The following is a 17,907-nucleotide window of genomic DNA, read 5'->3' on the forward strand; positions in this document are numbered from 1 at the left end:
CTTCACAGCTGGTCGACCAGCACGTCTTCCTCCTGCAGGCTAAACATCACATCACTCCTGCAACAAAACACTCCTCTGAAACAAAGCGAGCAAGAGAACAGAGACGATGGGATTTTAAACTGAAGCCTCGACATGAAGACACACTTTTAATAGTTTGTATATATCTTTTATTACTGTGCTCAGTGGGACAAGTTTACAACTTTGCACTGGATGCTGAGATGCGCAGAAAGTGACAGGGGTCCTCATCTCTTCTAAAGTCCTCAACGAGTTAGAAAACGCCATGAAAGGTATGTTTCCTTTAGCATGCAGCTGATACTTAAAAAGTTTGTCCAAACGCACAGATTACACTCTTTACAGATTTCTTTGTGGTGCACATCTGGATGACATTACAGTACTGGGGTGCAAGAAGTTGTGAAATACTTGGATTTGTTTTTCTTCTAACACCACTTAGTTTCACCCCATTGAAGGATATTAAAGACCAAATGATGTTGCACAATTAGGATGCTGCATCTGGTACAGAAAGAGTCTTTACTTGTGATTTATGAGAAACAAGATGCTGCTTCCAAACAAACTTTATCATGGTAGAGATCCTGCATGAGTGATGATGACTGCATGACTTAGTTGCACCCCATTGAAGGATATAAAAGACCAAGTAATGTTTGCACAATTAGGATGCTGTATCTGGTAAAGAGTTGTGTCTTTACTTGTGATATATGAGAAACAAGATGCTGCTTCCAAACAACTTTATCATGGTGAAGATCCTGCATGACTGATGATGACTCCAACCAAAGCCTCTTACAGTAACATACTGTATTTGTAGCATCAATAACTACAATATTATTATTTTTTCCCCAGGAGAAACTGAGGTGAAATAGCACTCTGACCCCCCACCAAAATAAAAATGTTAATTTATGTCTTAAAACCATCGTGATGTCTGATATGTGTTGCAGTTTATGGCGCTCCAAATCCAAATTTTGCCTATAGGGTACCAAAAAGGCTAACAATATGTACATTTTTGCAGTAGTATTACTAGGAATTTGGGTTTATTGTGATAAATCAGTTGATAAAATACCCCCAAACCACATTTAATGGGTACCACATAGAGGCCAAATGGCCCTAAAGGAATATCATGTGAATATGAAAGTTATACAAGACCAAATCATGTTTGCACAATTAGGATGCTGCATCTGGTACAGAAAGAGTCTTTACTTGTGATATATGAGAAACAAGATGCTGCTTCCAAACAACTTTATCATGGTGAAGATCCTGCCAGACTGATGATGACCATTGAACACCTTGTAGTGCATGTGGTTTTCAGACTGCTCCAACCAAAGCCTCTTACAGCAACATACTGTATTTAGAAGCATCAATAACTGCAATATTATTATTTTCTTCTAGGAGAAACTGAGGTGAAATAGTACTCTGACCCCCCACCAACAAACACACACTCATCTCAACCCCGTCTCCCCCCCCTCAGTCCCATCTGTTTACCATTACTAGTGATGTTCCCCCTGCTCTGCTCCAGTCTTCAGTGTAGTGCAGCCGAGTGTAATTAGGGTTTACTGTCAACAACCCAGGGAAACCGCAGCCTGTGGCTTTTACAGTTCTCTGGACCTCCTATCTCCACAGTTACAGCCTCGAGATGATGCTCCACTATCTAATGCCTTGTTGGCTGCCTCCACTGTGCCAAACAGATCATTGTAAACAAGGATGACATTATGAATTTCCTGCCCTGTAGTCCTACCAATTGCTTTAAATACAATGTACCCCATGTAGCGTGCATGTATGACCTACTTATGTGATGTTTCTGTTATGTCACACAGACGACTTTGCAGACGAGGAGGAAGTACAGTCTTTTGGATACAAGAGGTTCGGTGAGTAAAAAGTTTCTTAAGGTGGAAGAGAGAAAAGCCGACACACTTGGAGGTCTAATCATAAAACGTTTTTATTGTTTTCAGAATGTGTATTAAAGCCACTAAGTGTGTGGGCTCTTTTCTGTTTTCTGCTGTTACTTACCTTGATAAGTCTAATTGAATCTTCTAGTTAACACAAAAGGGAAATTTTTCATGTCAAGGTATACAGCAAGCTGCCAGAGCCTCCTCTGTCCTGATATTTAGCTTGGTCACTAATGGTTCCGCAGGGTTTTGGTTTAAACATAAATGTGGCCGACAGTCTGTGAGGTCCGCCTCACCGCAGGCCCAACGACTGCTGACAGGGCTCACCAGATCAAGAAGGTTCCACAAACTCTCTCTTCTCTCTTTCATCCACTTAAATTGAGTCACTTGAACACGTTGACTCACACAAACATGCCGCACGGCCGCAAAAATATGAAGTTACTCAAACTGAAACTGTAGTCAACATATATCTTTCTGTTGTGGTGCAGACGGAGTTCACATGCATTTGGTTTATGTACAAGTGTACGCACGCACCATGTAGATTGAGTAGCTTAAAGGGATAGTTCGGGTGTTTTGAAGTGGGGTTGTATGAGGTTCTTATTCATAGTCAGTGTATTACCTACAGTAGATGACGGTCGGCAGGCCTCCAGCTTGGAGAAGCAGACAGGAGTTACCGCACGGGAGCAAGAGACGTACTGCTGTGGATGGGGCCGACAGCAAAACATATTTTGGCCACCTAAAAGGAACGCTCACCTAAACAAGTCAGTATCAGTTTAAGTGTACGCTATATTAAGAGTATATTTGATGGTTTACCTTGCCGTGACACAGCTATACAGTCTATGTTGACGACGGGGGAACTGAAGCCGTTATCTATGCTCTCGCCAAAGCCACCAGACTCCATTGAAAAAAACAGTAATTTTACCTCGCAGAACACAGGAGTTGCTGGTCTACTGCTGCCTGATCGGTTAGTTTGTAGGCTTGCCTTGGTAGTCGATGTTACCGGTGTTACACAGTGTTTGGGCATACAGCGATAACATAACTTGCCCACCGTTCCCACTGTCATTTTGCTTTTTTTTAATAGAAATTTAACCCATTGAGTTAATTTTTGCATATCAGCGCCGTGTTATCAAGACATAGTCGGACGACAGATGCTACAAACTGAAAGTGTCTGCTCCATACGGAGTCTCGGAGTAGCAGGAGTCAGATTTCACACACATGGGACGAGAGAGAGTTGACAGACAAGACGATGGCGGAGGATCTGGTGTCAATGTGAAAAGCAAAAGCGCCTATTTGGCAATATTTTTATTTAAGCCCAATGGTATAAGGGAACTATAACTTGGAAACCTGCAGCGAAAGCTCGTCCGGAGAGGCCAGACACACAGCCATCCAACATTAAAGATCAAAGTAAGCGCCCTACATATATTGAGCATCATCTTTTCTTGTAAAATGTCCAGTGTGATCTGTAACACCGGGGTTGTCACAAGTTCATTGTAAAATGTCCTCACCGTGACATCCCTGTTAGTTTGTTTGTGTTATTGTGTGACTTTGGTTACAGTTCTTTGAAGCTCCTTTAAAGGATGCAGTCGGGCCCCATTTTCAGTTAAGTTTTCCCATTGGACTTGTACACTGGTAGTGAACCAGACAAGACCAGAATGATGAAAGGATAAAAGAGCTTAAAGGGTCAGTACACCCAAATTACAAACACTTAACCTCTAGTGGTATCAAACCATGCAGCCAGTGTTGGTTTGGGATATCTGTCCAAGACATTTATGCCTCCAATATAATGAAACTACATGTCTTTCCAAAAGAAATGTCCCCATTACACTGGTTAATCTGCAGACCTCACTGTCAATAGGTTTTCTGCCAGACAAATAGTTCCTATGACTAATACTTCCTGTAAAGTGGAAAAATATGTCTTTTATAATTTTGGCAAACTGACCCTTGTAAAATTTGCATTTCTGGTCCATTCTGTTCTTTCCCTTTTCTTCTTCAATGCGATAAGTTCACACAATTTGCATTTTTATGTCATAAATGCACATTTCTTACTCTTACATGCTACATAATGATCATCAAGCACAACTACCTTCATGCAGAAAGGATCCGTTTGTTTCACCTCCAGTTTGCGGCTGTTGGGTTTTGGTGAGGCATATGTTTGCCATCAAGTGCATGCGTTCATTCTTTTGGACAAAGAAGAAAAAACTGGCAGCAAAGGGCAAACGCTGTGTCACACACACACTCAAACACATCATTAGAACTTTCCTTGGAGACGGAGCGCGTGCTTCATCACCGTTGCTGTTGCTTCATCATTGATTTGGGATCAGGAGCCTCTGTGTCTCTGTGTGTTTGGGGTGTTGCTGCAGTATGACTCATTCTCACACACAGTTGGGCCGAGCTCCACCAGAGTGGATGTGAGGCAGTGGACTACGGCACCAGCTGAGAGGAGTTCAAACTGTGTTAAAACACAAATCTCTTTTATCCGAGTCACCCGAGTAGAAGCATCCTGTTTGTCTTTCTCCGTGAGCGCGTGCGAGTCCCGCTCATGGATTAGATTAGAGAGCTGCAGGGCGGGGAAGCCAAATCCTGCTCTCACTTTTAACTTTATTCAGATGAACTCTTGACATTCGGAGGAGTAGGAAGAGAGAAAGCTGCTGAACTCTGAGCTGAGTGCCGTCGGCCCTCTCAGGGACACGGCAGCTGTTTGGAGGGGCCGACTCCGAGGGTCTGTCTCACCACTCCAGAGGCTTTGTTGTGCAATAGAGCTGCATTCATGCAAACCATCACAAACCCTCATTCCTCCACTATTAGCTCTATAATCTCAGCACTCAGGGGTAAACAAGCTTTCCTCTCTCCATGTTTTGCTCTAACTCATTGCATTCTCCCAGGAGACTGATAGTGTTTAAATTGTTTTGATGGGTCAAAGCTGTGACTGTGATAAAGTCACCACTGAGAACACTAACACATGGTAAGAAACGGTGCATACAGTACCAGTGGGTTTCTGTTTTTCTTAGCCTATGTACGTACACATTCCACACATGTTGCTATTACTGCCGTCTTCAGCTTGGCATAATGAGAATAGCGCTGGACCACTTTAACGGTCTGCCCCCCCAAGTTGTGGCTAACTTTGGGGCTAACCCAGACTGTGAGGCTTGTGTCTTGAGTTGTCACATTTATTAACCGACAGCTAGGGATGTCACGGTGAGGAAATTTTCCCACCGGTTAATAAACTCGTGGGCGGTGGGCAAGTAATATAATCGGTGTCTGCCCGACCACCGTGTAACACCGGAAACACCAACTACTGCGGCAAGCCTTAAGACAGCCTAAACTGTACACACACTGCACTGCTACGTTCACAGCTATAACGTTACCGCTGACTTCATACTCGCCGTCAGTCCATCACACACACGCTCCCTGTCTCTCTCTGGCTCTCCCTGTCTCTCTCTGTCTCTCTCTCGACCGCAAACACCAACACTTGCTACCGTTAAGCACACAATCTATGTACTGAGTTATTCCTTAAAGGAGTTTGCTAGTTGTATAACACATTTTAGTTTGAAAACATCTTAAAAATATATTATTCCCCGATGCTTAGGCCTGGCAGGGAGTCAATTTAAGCCCAGCGGGCATACGCTGCTTCTAATGCACTGGTGGAAACTCTGAAGTCTCTGCAAGTTGTTGATTTTCATTCCTTACGTAAAATGATTAGAAGTCAGTGGTTGCTGATCAATAAATCAATCTTAAAACTCATGATATGCTTTGGAAAATGAACACTGTGGTCCTTTCATCACGACTGACGAGGTTGGTGGCTTGTATGCTTTAAGTTTTCCTTCTAAAACAATCCATTATGAAAGATAATGGAGCAATGAAATAGCACAAAGTCTGATGGTCGGCTTCATCTCCAGAGAAAGTTCTTTACCAAACTCTCCTCCAATTCTTTGAATTCCAAAATTCGATGCGCTCATCTCTGTTTTGTAATAAAATGCTGCAATGCAGTTGTGATAATCCGACACAGCTTTCATTCAGTTGTTTCACTGCTTTGGCTGCAGTTCATCCACAACAACAAACGCAGGCTTCCCTCCAGCCTTTCTGCATTAAAAAGTACAATGTGTGATATCAACACACATGTACAAATAACATGGAGTGACCTGTTGTTGAAATATCTTTAAAAGTACCTTCGGGGGTGTTTGTACGTTTGCTGACGTGCAAAGTACCAAGGCAACTTTCCAAAGGTCAGAAAGAGCCCGATGGGGGAAACACACACACACACACACACACACACACACACACACACACACACATGCACCTTTTAAACAGAGTGAACTGTTTCTGATTCTCTATCTTACTCAAACGTCATCCAGAAAGCATGCATACATCATGTATATTTACACAAACACACACATAGACGCAGATTTTTCCACTCGTTTGTATACAAGTGGAAATGCACAACACACACACACACACACACACACACACACACACACACACACACACACCAGTACGTCCACTGAGTGAATTCATCTGGTAATCCCATCTCTCTCCCTGCCAAGTTGAAGCCAGGCCGGAATTGCCTCCGCAGTGCTCGAGCTTTAAACATATTTATTTTGCAGCGGGGGGTTGACATAAGAAGGCCATCAGAATAAAATAGAAAACTACCTGAGCTTTGGCTGAACTCTTTAGAGCTGGTATCATCATTGGTCATTGGCAGTAAGCAGTCGCCCCTTGGCATGACTCAAACCAGGAATCCTCCACTTATAAAAACCTTGTAGCTATAAAGTCTGGGTCAAGTCTTTGGCAGTATAGTCCTGCGCACATCCACAAAACCTCGATAGGTGCTGCATACAAAGTTAAGTTATCTCGCTCTTATCAATACTTATTGCTCACTCTCTACATGTATATAACTTTAAACATGAACTATAAAAATCAGGATATAACTCCCAGCGATAATACTATATAGTAATAGCATTCAATGGAAGCAGTATTAGTACTGATGTCTGAGACAGTGGTAGGGTTTTCCTGACCAAGAAATAATGCTTATACTGTATGTACGAGGTCTATAGGTTCAAAAGAACTACAAAGTTTTTTTCTGAAAGCATAGCAAATGCAAGCAATTCAAACATCATGAAAGGATCGAGGCATACATTAGATCTTAACACAAACAATCTTAGTCACAAACACATGTCAACCGTTGAAATAAATTGACTTTCTTAGGCAATGTTAAAGGGTAAATTTGTTTTTTTCAACCTTGATCCTATTTTCCCATGTTTTTGTGTCTGACTGACTAATAGCGAAAACAATTTCTGAAATTGGTCCCTTATTGAGGGAGAACACTGTAGACAGCAGCTGCTCACGAGCTGCATTATGGTGCTATTGGGGCAAGCTGGCACGTCCACTAAAAGTGCTTGTTTTTGCCATGACAAGCTCTGATTGTTATCATAAGTGTCTGACATTATGGAAAGAGTTTCGCTCAAAGTGAAGTCTCGTTCTGAAATCAGGCGAGGTGACGTGTTGCCGGAAGACAACGGTGTAATAGTGGAATACGTCCATGATGGAAACACGAGTGCCAGCTGGGCAGAGTTTGTTGTGTTGGAGTACAGAGAGCGTAGCTTAATGTTATCTAAAAGATTTTCAATGTCATGGATGAATTTTTTGATGATTTCGACAACGTGGATGAGGTCTTTGACTTCGATGGTCGCCCGTATTTATTTGAGTTTACGGATATTCAGATTTCACAACGAGACGTCTCCTTTGGCAGGACTTGGACACAATAACAAACAGACTGAGTCAAGAGAAAAGTAAGAAAGACGTTTTATTTCTCTCTAGGGTCCTTTCCATATTGTTGTCGGACACTTATAATAACAATGCAGAAAAGTGTGGCAAAGTAAGTTTTCCCAAATGGTATTCTGTAGTTAGAAATACACAAGACAGATTGAGGCAAAGTCAGTACACCAAAGAGTAAATTGCAAGACTCTCTGTGAAATTGCAGATGTAATGCTCTGAGCATCACATATTGACAATAAATAACTGTGTGCAAATATCAAAGCATTAGTTTTTTACAATTCAGCGAGTTTACAGTTAAGTGACACCATATTTTATATAAATGGCATTCACCACCTTCCTGCACTGGCTCTCATGTCGTGCATTGCTGGACGGTATTGCTCTATTGATTTGTACTGGAGGCGTGTTGGTCTGCAGGTAGGAGTAATTATAATGGAGGCTTGATTGCTCCGTTCACTGATGTCTGGATGAGGGTCGTACTCCCTCCGCTGCCGTGTCTCCCGTTCCCACACATGTGGGATTGGAGAGACCGGGCTCAGGAGGTTTGTGGCCGGCGTGGAACCCAGAGTGCACTAATCTATTTCCTGCACTTGTTATGGTTTCTCCAGCGAGGCCCGGAACATTCCTGGAGCTGAGAGCGTTGCATTGGGGTGTCTCTGCCTGGAACCAGCTGTGTCAGCACGGCCGGGGCTCGGTTCGGTCCGGCGGCTTTCTCTGGCAGAGAGCGTCCCCCGCCTTCGCAACCACCTTCAGCTGTAGCCGTAATGACACCTCGCCTACCACCTCATCCATCCTGGTTAACATGGAATCAAACATGGTTATGTTGACGCTACTAGCCAGCTTTTGTCAGACCCTGACACATTTAATAAGTACCGTCATGTGATACTTGGCAGCGTGTTTGTCAGAATGTCTGATGAGCGTCTTGATGCACTTTGCTGTGGTTTCTTGGCCTTTTCTTAAACAGAGTTGTTTTGTGGTTTTCTCAAATTCTGCCTCTTAGTTCTTTCCTAACGTTGCGTGGCAGGTTTTGATCACTTAATACTTTGGTAAGGCGTATAAAGCCTTCTTCAAAATGTTCTTTTGGCCTTGAGACTTCACAGTCAGCATGCCTTCACAAACTTATTTATTCTGAGTGTGAGCACATGTTATTTGTTACATGTGTTATTTGTCTTTTTTGGACTGTGCCTCTCTTTGCTGCGACATTTTTTCTCACATGATTCTTAGAGTAAATAAAGTCACATTTCTTATTTAGGAGAGTGAATCATCATCAGATGGACCCAAACACGACTGAATGAATGCTTATGCTGCTCTGTGTCTGTTAGATGGATGCAAATTTTGCTTACATGTTACCATATCAACTTAATAATATGTCAACGTTGTGATGCACCTTGTTTCTGCTGCCCCCGACTGGCCAAAAACAGTTATTGCCGGTTTGTTTAAGTGCTTCATAGTGACCTTTTCTGTTGAAAGGAGCTCTTGCAGACGCTCCAGACGTAGACATACTTGACTTGAGTCTGCAGCGGGTTAAACACCTGTTTTAGAGAGCAGACAGAAATGGGAAAACACTTACTGAAGTCACCTGCTAAAATGGGGCAGACCAGCAATAAAACACAGGGTTTCTCTTTGACGTTCAAGGAGTAAAAAAAAAAGGCTTTTAGAATAGTGATGCAATTGCGTGCTATTTTTTAAAAATAATTTCAAGACATTAATTCATTTTAAGCATTTTCAAGCCCACATCATTTATCCTTTATACATGTTTTCCTCCTATTAAAAGGTAACATGCCTCTTTAACACCTATTAATGATTATTTGTGGTTTACTGCCACACACCTGTTGCTTGTTGGCTAATTATGCCGATTCAGTATAAACAGAACTGTGCGCTGTTGCTCTGTTTGGCTCTGATGATGATCTCAAAAAGTGCTTCACTTCTCTGCATGTTAGCTTTATTGCTTGTACAGTAATATAGATTTGGGGAGCCCCGAAAACACCTCAAAGCACTTTAGAGAAAATGGAGAAATTGAAGTGGAGAAAGAATTGAATTAAGCGTGGGTGTTTGTGTGAGTGAGAGACTGAAATTGTAGGCAGACACCCAGAAACAATGAAGTATAATGTGATTAAAAAAATAAAGTCAGATGTCAGCCAGTGGCTTACGGAAACCAGCTCCATGTCTCAGTTTCACATCAGGCTTTTAAGTCTTATTTTTCTCTGTGCATGGAGAGGAAAGTTCTCCCTGACATTTTGGAGCAGGCTGTTAAAACTGAAGCCTCCATGTGTGAACAGAAAGATGATGTACAGACCAGGGATGAGGGATTTCCTCGTATCTGGTTTTGGGAGAATCTCATACCGCCGGACAGACGGGGAGGAGAGATAACACCGAGATGCTGAATGAGCTAGAAGAGCAGGGGCCGCTGACGAGAGCGTATTTTATCCCAGGAGATGGGAAGGGAAGTGGGAGAAGGTGGAGGAGACGCAGCCGGTTGTAAGAGAAGAGCAGGAAGTGGATGGATGGGTTTGGAGGCGCATGAGAGGAGCTCTTTGTGAGGAGATAAGGCTTTGTGAGTGTGTGTGTGTGATGGTAGTAGATAAGGAAAAGAGGAGGGAGTTGTAACCGTATAAGATCCAGCTGGAACTGTTTATCTGAAGCACAAACTACACACCTGTATGACATAAGAGCATATGCACTCACATATATACAATTAAAAAATCATTAGTGTAGCGCTGCAGTTTCTCAGACGTCATTACTCACGCTCTCAGACGTTTAGACACTGTCTTATCTCTGTTATAATTCAATCCTGTCAACTTTGAATCCCACAAAAAGTGTCTGAATGTGAAGAACGGCAGCCAGAAAGGGAAATGGCAACCGATCACAGAGGACTTTTATGAACACATCATTTTTCTTTTTTCTGTGAGTTTATCCTGGGATGACAGAAGCTGTGGTGGAAAGTACATTTGCACACAAGCTGTCCTCAAGTGTATATATATTCTGTTTGTTCTTGTGACGTACGTTCTGTATGTCATCTGGACTTTAGCGTGACACAGGTTAAAAACAGAGTATTATTGATGATCAATTGAAGCAGCAATGGCTGAGATATTCTGACTTTTAGTTTTCTAAGGCCTTAATCGGACAGCGTTCTATTTAGCAGACTGGGGCGGCTTTTTGTAATTGTTTTCAATGAGATTGAAGCGTTTTACGCGCTGCTTTTGTGTTGCTGAGCGCCTTGCGTTTTGCCACTCTGTGAACCTCACATTTATACAGGAGCGCCCTGAACGCCTCGACGTCATAGGCGTTTTTTCTAGGGCTGTCAATCGAATCGATGGTGATTGTTAGGAAGACAAACTGAGATGGTTTTGGTGAGTTTTATTTTGTTTCTGTCGAGTTTGAAGTGTTTTACGATCCTCCAGCTGAAACTACGGTGGCGGGGGAGGGGGGTGCGCGCCGCATCGCACACATACACCTGCACGAATATATCAGCAATGGCGGTGGCCGGTTGGAAAATGTTAACATATCGCCCAAACCCGCAAACCTGCAAACACGCTCTGTCTGAGTAGGACCTTATATAGATCCTACACTTCCCATAATGCAACTTGACACCCCGAGGTTGTAATGCAGTTTTTGGATTAAACATCCAATCCAAACCTGAATGTCACTTGAGTAACTTTCTCAGACTTTAGAAAGCTAATAGTTACTTAATTGAATTTGACGTGTAAAATCAGTGGACTGTAAATGATCTGAATACATGTTTCAACAGTGGACAGCAGGTAGAGAAACTACAGCACAACAAATGGTTTTAACATCACAGTCAGTTCCGAGGGATCCTGTAAACTTTTGTACAAACTTTCCACCCCCTCCTCCTTCTTATTCTCTCTCTCCGTTACGCCTTCATTAGTCTGAATAAAACAGCAGCAACATGACTCCGGGCGCTCGATATGAAGAGCAGGCGTCGATCAGTGATGTTTTTGCCAGGACGACACATGTGCTGGTAGTTAGCTGCTATTTTCAATCTGGCCTGTGATCATCCGAGTGTCAGTGACTTTTCTGACTCACCTTTAGAGTGAGGAAAAGCAGCAAAGTCCCCCTGCAGCGCTCACACGCCATAATAACCCCGGTGTCCTTGATGTGACCCACATGCAGATGTCAGGGGAGGGTTCCTGGAGTTCAGTAAGGCCTCTACTTAAGAGCCTTTAAGGGGGTGTTCAAGCAAGGGGGTCTGAGTCATTGATTCAGTAATTAAATAAAAGAACAGCAGAGCGTAGAGAAAGCGCTCCAGGACACCTGCGTTCCTTTAACGCCTCCCGTGGAAAAGACTTGTGCTCGCCAAAGCTGCAGTTCTTTGTTCTGCAGGGAGCGTGCTTCTACATTAGATCTTACATTTGTATTCCCTCCAGTGTGTGTGCATGTGTGTGCAGCCTTACAATAACACACAACATCACGCTTTTGTAATACAAACTGACCTCTTGTGTCCACGAACACTGAAAGTCCTCCAACACCTCCGGCAGCAGAACACACAGCCACACTTTTACAACGAATTTGGGGATTCTAATACCTCCTCTTTTCGTATAAGTAATAAAACCCTTCTAAATCTGTTATGCACGGTCCAAAATCTTAATGAAAGGGGGAAAAAATGACTGCGAGCGTTGCCAAGATCAACCTACAGCTTCCTGGTTTTTCAAAAGGGAGTTGAAGCGGAGAGGAACCGTGAGGAACGGCTCCAAAACTCTGTCAGATGCATAATGACTATCACATTTTCCATGTGTGGCTACAACTGCAGACAGAGGGAATTCACTAAATTCATTTTCTGGCACCTTACAGAGCACAATGCTCGTTGTGCATGCATACCGTAAATTAACAAATTAAAAGGGAATGAGATACAGTATTATTTCTGTTGTTCACATACCTCAGTGAATTAGTCTGAATTCAGTGAATTGATACGTTTCCAACTTGCCATGTATGGTAATGCAGTTTAAGAAACATCAATTTGCCAAACAAAGTAAGGGTTTGTAGATATAACTGATAAAATGTCAAGTGCAGGAGACGTTTTTATCTGAGGAGGCAGTGGTTGAAAAGGGTAAAAACATTAGTGCTGCTTAATCATCCGTGTTCTTCATAAAGAAAACGATCTGTTGCCATCAGGCTTAAAGCACAAACTATCCAACTACGTACATTTTCTCTGGTTGCTCTGTTGTTTATGTTACGGAACAAAACTTTGGTCCTATTTGTTGATATAATAGGTGTTCAAGTAAAGTTCATATCAAAATATTACGTTTGTGTTGTTGCACACAACTTATTAGCAACTTTTTAAAGATTTTTTTTTGACATTATTGTCAATGTTTAAATATACCAGGGCTGCAACTAATGATTATTTTCATTTTTGATTAATCGATTAATGGTTTGGTCTCTAAAATGTCAGAAAATATAGAAAAATGTCCATCCCAGTTTCTTAAAGTCCAAGGTGATGTCTTTAAATGCCTTGTTTTGTCAGATATTCAGTTTAATATGATACAAAACAGGGCTGAAAAAAGCTGGAGTCTTCATATTTGAGAGGATGAAAACAGCATTTTCTGCTTTTTTTGCATGAAACATTATTTTAAACAATTATCAAAATAGTAGCAGATTATTTTTCTGTCGACTAATCATTGCTTTAAAATATAATTGTAAGTATTTACATCATATAAAATAGATAAAGTGATATCTAGGAGTGCTAAGTCAAAGGCAACCGGACCGCCTTACAGTAGATTAATGAAGACGTTTCGTTCCTCATCCAAAAGGTTCTTTAGTTGCCTTTGATTTATCATTCCTAGATATACAACCTGGATGCCTGAGAGTCTTTACAGACACACTGTAGATATATGATGTACTGTATATACTTCACCAGTTTATTTATGTAGTTTGCATGGAGAGCTACTTTGTTTTCAGTTTCGAAAGACGTAAAAGTTCGCTACTATTGAAAGGGCCTCTGAGTTTCTCATTTTCAACGGGAAATTGTTCCGGGAAGTTTGTGTAATCAGAATACATTATTTTGTTTAGTTAACAGAATGAAAAACAGGATGATATAGTACGTGATCACTGACAGTATTCTGTTACCCGTCTCTTCATAACACGTGTTGCTGAAGCTGAAAAGCTCTTTGGTCCCTGATGATCAGTTTCTTCCACCGTTCAGAGAGGAGTTTCCCTTCCCGGCACTTCTTCTAGATTACCCTAAACAAACAGTTGTGCGGAGTAATTTAAAGACATTGTCTGGTGTTGATTACTGCTTTCAGTAAGCGGTGTGATTCATGACCCCAGATGTCAGACAGCTCCTCTTGATGCCTCGTCTTAACTTCAGGCTGCTCTGAGGTAGAAGAGCGTGCTACCCTCATGTCTGGAGTGTGTGTCGGAACACATTTTGGCAGAAAAACTTCCTCTTCTTCCTGACCAGCGGCGGGAGAAGATGGCTTGTTGTCATTCAGACTGACAGACCACACCCCCGCATCCCACCGCAGACGTGGCGGGCCACCCAGGAGGAACTCCAGCACCCATGATGCTGCATAACGGAAGGCATTTCCATTGTTACCGACCTCAGAGAGCATCCCATCAGTCTTGTTTTTGTATTTCATCTTGCTGACTTTGGAGCGGAAAAGTATATCATTTTATAATTGAACATTCTGCATGTGGTTTGCTCTCATCCTTGAATTTGAAATTATTGTGCTGAGCGATTCATACAAGTGATCATCATTTTTCCATTCTAAAGTTTAGCACTGCGGACTCATAGAGACACCGCCACCTGTTTGGCTGTGTGGAGTTCGTATTTTTCAAATTTGCATACATTTTCACCTCATCTTTGATTCATTCTAAGCCTCTTTAAGGCAGTCTAATCACCCGACAGCACACAGTCGTACAGCCCTCCGTGTTCTCTCAAAGCCACTGTTAAATCATAGAGCTTCTTATTTCAAGCATCCCTGAAAATCACAGAGCGGCTTTCTCCACGATGACCATAATGTCATACCGACATTACCCACAAGCGACACCAGAGCAGAAACCACCGGGTCGGGTAGAAATAGTGAGTCCATATGAGTAGATCTGTTGGAGGAGAAACATTCACACGAGGTGCTTCAGTGTAGACCTGCCCTCCGTCCATATGGCGGCGTCAGTGACGGATGTGGTCAACATGGTGATGAGTTTGGCTGATGTGGGCACGGCCTGTAAAAGATCCGTCCCACTGAGATTTTCCCCCAACCGGCTTTCTGTCAACGATCCCAAAAAATCTGCACAGCTCTTTAAAACCTTCCTGGTTTTATCTGGCAGCACCTCAGCAGAGCAGGAACTGTAGTTCAGTACATTTACATTTCACACTCTGTTTTAGTAGGACATGACGTGCGACAGTAGACTGAAGAATGAACTAGAATTGGCCTCTTCCTCTGCATGATATTTTTAGTTTTAGATGTTTGAAGAACATTGTGAAGTTTTGTCAAAGCAGAAAGAAGTGGACACAGAACAGCATTTCTGAAACTGTCTATGTGTTCATTCATCCAGCTGAGACGCCTGTCGTCCAGCAAGCCGACCAATTAGACTGTTATAAGGCCATTAAATATGTGTTATCGGTTGCTATAAGCCCCATAGATGTGGGTCAGTAGGGGCCTACTACACCCAATAGTAGGTTTTATCATCTATTCACATGGTCGATCACCGAAAGAAAGTATAAAAGAACACGACAGCGACCGTAGTAATTATGACAGGAGCAGAAGCGGAAGTCAGGCGCCCGTGTAGTTGACTTTGTGTTCACAAACGTTAAAGTGGTTTTGTTGCCGAAACCTTTGTTTGTGATCAAAACGTAATGTTTCATTCAGTTTTAGGTGTTAGAACGTGTTGCTTTTAACTTACGCTTTCACTTTTACAACCTAGTAGGCGTGGTAGGCCCCTAATGAGCCACATCTATGGCGCCTGTAGCGACTGATAACACCTACTTAATGGCCTCATAACAGTCGAATCAGGGGCAGCGAGCAAACAAACCCACCACAAAACACACTTCTCTTTAAGAATTTCAAAATATTTAATAAAACGCACATTAGACTAAATTCACTTTTGAGATCCCAACTTCACGTAGTCTCCGAAAAAGTCTATTACCTGTATATTCCTGAGGTGATTGTGGGGCTTTTTCTTGCATGTTTAGGAGATTTTGCATTAGTTTCCAGCACTCAGCCATGGTGGTTGCAGCTCTGAAGTATAAATCTAATGCAGGAGTATACACCTTCTTTACCATAACCAGGATGCTGTTTACGTTGTACTAGCAGGTAGATACAAGTTTTGGAAACAGGGTGCAAACAAGACAGAAAGAGGTAGATTTTATTGCCTCAAATACCCTTTAGTGGTTTATTATTGCAGCTGCTCATCAGAGGGAAAATGTTACAGTATTTATTTTATTTCTGGTTTTCTCCGACTGGCGACATTTAGCTGTTTGTTTTTCTTTAAAGTACTTGCCAGTGCTCCGTCGGCACTGGGGGTCTTTGTAGTGGTTTTCACATTTTGACTGGCACCTGAAGCAACCAGCGGGAGATCTAGACATCCATCGGATGAGGTTTCGGAGACAGAAACTCACATCCTTGCAGCTGAGAGTCAACTTTGATATTGACTGAAAGAGAATTACAGATTCTCAGATTTTCTTGTGTTGCAATGTTGTTTTAAAGGGGATAATATTCAAATCCTGTGTGGTTATATTGTGAAGTGCTGCATTTTGTGATCACTTCTTCCAGTTGAATGGCAGCTGACTGAGGACAAACCGCCTTTGAATCTTGTTTTTCATTGGATAAAGTGTTTCTTCTGTTTTTCTTGTCCTGCTCTCCTGCATTCTCACTTTGAACTCACTTCTTCTTTTTGCTGATGGTGCTGTGTTTCCTTCAAAGTTGAGCGTAGGCAGGCTATCAAATTCTGGATGCTAATGTGATGGTCATTAACCGGTGGGCCACACACACACACAGACAAAAAGACACACTTACTAGAGAGCTGCAACGTTTCGGGGTGCTTAAGCTCCGATGTTTTGCTTTGTAACTAAAACCCAAGTCACTCCGCCGGGCCCCAAATCCCTTAGCTGAGTAAGTCCATTCCCGCTCCCCGCTCCATTGTTGATGTAGTTTTCTGGAAAGACGACCTGTTTGTGTAACTGCAGCGAGCGCTGAGTCTGTGCAGAGCAGAGCGGGGCCTCCGGGCTCGTGGGAGGGGGCGGGGCTGCAGGGCGGGAGGATGCTGCCGCCGCCGCCTATACGTGCCTGTCTGACCGCAGCTCATCTGAAAACCATTTTGGACGTGTTTATTTCTCTACCTTTACTATCAGTTGGTGAGACGTCATTATGGTAGGATGAGGAGTGGGCCGTTTGGCGAGCTCTCTGTCTCTTTCCAGAGATATTTGCAAAGAAACCACTTGAGATTCATTGTGTTAAAAGAAAGGGAACAAAGAAAAGAAACCAAGGAAAGTTTTTGTATTTCATTTTTCCCTCAGGATTTGGCTCTCTGGCAAGAAAGAAAACCTGCTTTGATCTTTTACATTTGCCAATTAAACTAGGAAGGACATTTTATAATGATATGACCTCAATATGATGATTCATCCTGAAGGTATTTTCACATTAAAGCTGCACTAATCAATGTTTTTGTATTATCAGTAGATCGAATGTGTAATGGGAAATGGGTTGCTAGCAGTTAGAGAATCACCGGGTTCCCCTCAGCTCTTCAGAGTTTGTGTGTCTTTTAGCTCATTGTTTTGGTTTTATGCTTATGATAACTCCACTTTCATTAACTTTGTTTCCATCTTTGATCCGTGGGCAACCTCCAGTTCTGAGAAGTGAAGCCAATGCAGAAGCGCCTTAAACTTGTATTCTTTCTAATAGCCAGCAGGGGGCGACTCCTCTGGTTGCAAAAAGAAGTCTGATGCGGCGATTTCCGAATAATAATCGACTAATTCCCAGTGATTTTCCAATAGTATTTCTGCTTGGAACGCACATCCCTAGCTGATATAAGTGTTTATGTACTCGGTAAGCCAAAATACAACTGTATTAACAAAAACCCAAATCCCCTATACTTCTAGCCTCTTTCCTTTTTAATATGTGTTTCTAATGGAACCTCGTAAACCTGTCACTGGATCAGAGCAGATCTGACGGATGAATTCGATCTTTTATGTGGAAAAATAATAATGATTCGGGCTCGCTCCCCCACGGCGAGGCGGCAGACAGTTGGAGCCGAGAAGAGCTGCTGGATGCTGCAATCTTGCTTGCCTCAT

At 42.5% G+C, this 17,907-nt stretch overlaps 1 pseudogene; it reads left to right on the top strand.

Annotated features, from left to right (window-relative positions):
• LOC141759417 (collectin-12-like) overlaps positions 1–17,907 on the top strand; it is a 36,342-nt pseudogene continuing 18,435 nt past the window's right edge.

Source organism: Sebastes fasciatus, chromosome 21 (genome assembly GCF_043250625.1).
Source record: "Sebastes fasciatus isolate fSebFas1 chromosome 21, fSebFas1.pri, whole genome shotgun sequence".
In the NCBI taxonomy this organism is placed as follows: domain Eukaryota; kingdom Metazoa; phylum Chordata; class Actinopteri; order Perciformes; family Sebastidae; genus Sebastes; species Sebastes fasciatus.